Genomic DNA, 3937 nt, shown 5'->3' with positions numbered 1-3937 from the left:
CTGTATTTAAAAAAAATTATAATAATCGCATAAATAAAAAAGTTATAAACCATTTAAACCATATAGCTCATTCGGCGCCACCCTGTACATAGTTATATATGTATGTCCATATTTATGGCCTTATTCATTAAAAAATAAATATATTTAAAGAGCTCTAAAAATAACATTTTCATAAAAGTTTTCGATTTATAAGCAGTTACTTTTCTGTATTTTTTTTTGAATTTGGGTGTAAGTCTGTTCGAATTGATCTCCAATTTAAAATATCCAACAGCAACTTGCAGGAGAATAACGAACGATTCTCTCAAATTAGAAAATATCCAATATAGTAAGTGAACGCAAAATTGTCAAAAACTTCCTGATCGGAGTGTTGTTTACATGCAAAAGCATAAAACATAACACTTGAAAAGTATGAAAGTAAAAATATGCCATTTAGTTATAAAATCTAAATAAATACTAGGCAATTTTTGCAAATTATACGAATCTGTATTTAAAAGCCTGAAAGTTTGAATTTCCTAATTTGTCCACTAAAAGGTTAAAGGAGCAACCTTTGCAGCAACAAAACTTTTTATTAAGTTCTCCACTCCAAAGGGTATAAATGGTTCACTACTGACAGTAACGATCTAACGAACGAAAAAAGCCATTTTCTCAGAAATCGAAAAAAATGGCAACACAAAATATGGTGACATAAGATCCCAAGAAACTAGCTAAAATTTCGCAGTAAAGTTAAGAAAAATCCAATAATCTAGTTATCAGGTGGTCTGGCTAAAAATTATTATTCTCTAGTGTATGTATTTTGTTTTTATAAACTGAGTAAAAATTATAACCGCAACCAGATAAACTGATAACTAGGCAGGGACGAATATCTCAATGAGATTTTATCACCAAAACCATTGCAATATTTTGACACATCTGGCACATAATGGATTTTTACAAAAACCAAAGATATCTTTCTTATGTTTTACTGTATTACTATAGTAACGAGAAAAAGTGGGGAATGCTTGCATCATTGATTTGTTAGTTTGGGGTTGAAACACTTTTTGCAATTCCCAGAACGATGTTGTTATTGATATTGACGTTGTTGTCGTTTGGCTCAGTAACTTAAATTTGTTGAGCAGCTCTGATTTAGACCATAGTGCAAACGTTGGAAATCTAGCTCTTATTTGCTTTCTTCCCAAACATTTGGAGTTATAGCACACAAAAACGAAAAAAAACTTATTATATTCGTGAAACTATGGGCAACATGTAGTAAAACTGCGTTTTTCTCTCTGATGTCGGGGTTTTTAAAGGTCTTAGAAATTTCAAAGATATGATTTATTAAAAAAAAAAACATTTAAAAAATTCAGTGCATTTAGAATAACAATGGGCATCAAATAAAAGAGATAATTGCATAGATTAAACTAAAGATAACATTTTTTGGTGCATAAGGACGTTTGGGTATGAAAAATGGCCTTTTAAAATTTTTTCTTTGGATATCATTAAAAATGTTTAATATTTATTTTATACAAATGTGTATGTTAAGTATCAGTATCTATACACATGACCACATCCTCGAATTTCGTCCTTCTTATTTTATTAGCATAAAAGACAAATCAATTGAAAGCTTAGATATTTTCAATACCTTTTCTTACTTGTGAACCAAACAATTTTAATGTTGTTCGCCAGTTGGAATAGGTTGGAAACCACTGTTATTGACCATAGTGCAAACGTTAGAAAATTAGTACATATTTGCTTTCTTCGCAAACATTTGAAGTTATAATAAGTTGACTTTGATCAGCTGTTTTTCTTGCTGGCAAATTGCTGCTACTAAGGCGTTTTCTTTTCTCGAAAAAAAGATGTCACCTTCTTATATGGCAACATTATCCGAGTTCAACATTTTAAAGAAAGAGCACGCAATATGCATGCGAAGATGCTGAGAACAAAACACGGAGACTTGACAGCCCTGGCGCAGGGCAGACTAAATGCAACATTATTTCGAGAAAAGAAAACGCTATAAGAATTTGTAACTTCCCCTTCACTGAACTGTCACTTTGCTCTAAAAATTTCCTCTTTGGGAATTTTTCGCGTACGCGCACCCCAAATCCTGATAATATTTGATGATTGTCAAGAATTATCAGGATATCGAGTAGACTAATTTATTCAAGTTTCTAACGTGAATTTACAAAATAATTACTCCAATGATAATCAGACTCGTATCGATATTGGTCTGTACATTGTTTAAAATATTTATTGCCCCAAGTATTTTTTCTTTTCAATGTGTTTTAAGCTTCCCATACACAAGCCGTTATTACGATTTCCTTGTCTCATTCTTTATACAGTAGAATGTCGTGTGATTCATTACACGCTAGGTTTTTTTTTGCACTACACCACGCTTAATTTTAACTTTATTTATTCCAAACTGAAGTGCACTTCGTTCAAGACCTTGTGGCTAGCATTTTTGCCGGTTGCCTTATCGCCTTTCGCTCCCGGCAAATTGTGCCACATGTGTATGCTTTTCTGTTTTGCTTTTTCTCTACTTGCTGGCTGCCATTGTTAATTTGCAATTATTCAATAGCATTTGCTGTTTTGACTTTATACTTTCCACAAACTTCGCAGCCGTTAGCAGGTCTGTCATTCACACACATTTCTGTGAAGGAATTGGAATAAAAAGTATGACATTTAAAGCAAAACTGAAGAGAAAAAGCTGCTGGTAGCCACTTGTGGAAATGGCGTTGATGCATTATTCCATTTAGTAAATTTCTAGAGGGGGAAATAGTTTATAATTAATAAGTGTTCCGTTATGTTGTAGTAGTCATTTCCTAATTAATAAATTAGGTGCGGTAATGAGGTACATACATACATACATATCGTCATCTGAAATGCAAAAAGACTTAACAACATCGTAAATGAAATGGAAAAAGTCGTGACTAATCAGCCTCTTTGCGTAAGTTGTAAATTAGGCTAAATTGTTAATTTTGAATTTTTCATTAGTTATGACTTTTTACATTTCAACGATGATGTTTGTTACGTCTCTCTGCATTTCAGGTGACGATATGTACATATTTACGTATGTATGTTTGTGTGTATAAACACAAGTGCATGGCGACTATGGCTGAATTAATGTCATATTGCTGAAACAAAATTCATGAAAATAGATTTTTGGCTAGAAAGATGTGCTTGTCGATTTTTTTTAAATATAGCCCAAAGTTTGAAGCTTGGATGTACACGGGTTTTGTTAAATATTAAACTTAAATTTTGTAAAAAATAACCAAAATTAAATAATCAGCCTTATCATGAGTTTCATTTTTTCCGAACCGGTTCACTTTTCACTCTTGGTTTCCATGGTTTTACTATGGGCGGATGACATATTTACCGGTGAACTTTTTTCAGGCGAAACTCAGGATAAGGCAGAATATGTTCGAAATATGTATAGTAGGCCTCGGAAAAAATGTACGTACTCGATCGAATTGTTCCACCAGGAGCTTGATAGGATTGAGATTAGGGGACGGCGGCGGCCACAACATGACTTTGAGATTACCCTCCTCTTCACAAAATATTTAAGGTGTCCTTGCATATTTTGGCTGATTATTTCGCGTCACTGTGTTGCTGAGAAATTAACCCTTTATTAATAAGGCATGATCCACAAGGCAAACCGTTATCCTTGAGAAAGTTAAAATATCCCTCTTTTCTTAAACTTCCTTCAATTTTGACTATGCCATCACCCCATGTTAACGTTACTTGCACTTACCTGAGCTCTTAACTGCAGTTAAGCTCTTGGTGGAAATCGGCTATTAGACTCATCACTCCATTCGATTTAGCCCATTCCAATCTTTATTTTTTATTAGCTATTCTAAGGAGAGGTTTCTTGACTGATACACATCCATGAAGTCCACCCTGAGAGAGTAGTCTTTTAACAGTTGAAACACCTATCGGTTTACTTTGTGTGCTATTGATATCTACA

This window comes from Rhagoletis zephyria, unplaced genomic scaffold (genome assembly GCF_001687245.7).
Source record: "Rhagoletis zephyria isolate East Lansing unplaced genomic scaffold, Rhagoletis_zephyria_1.1 Rzeph_scaffold_01828, whole genome shotgun sequence".
Lineage (NCBI taxonomy): Eukaryota > Metazoa > Arthropoda > Insecta > Diptera > Tephritidae > Rhagoletis > Rhagoletis zephyria.
Note: the sequence above shows the minus strand (reverse complement) of the source record.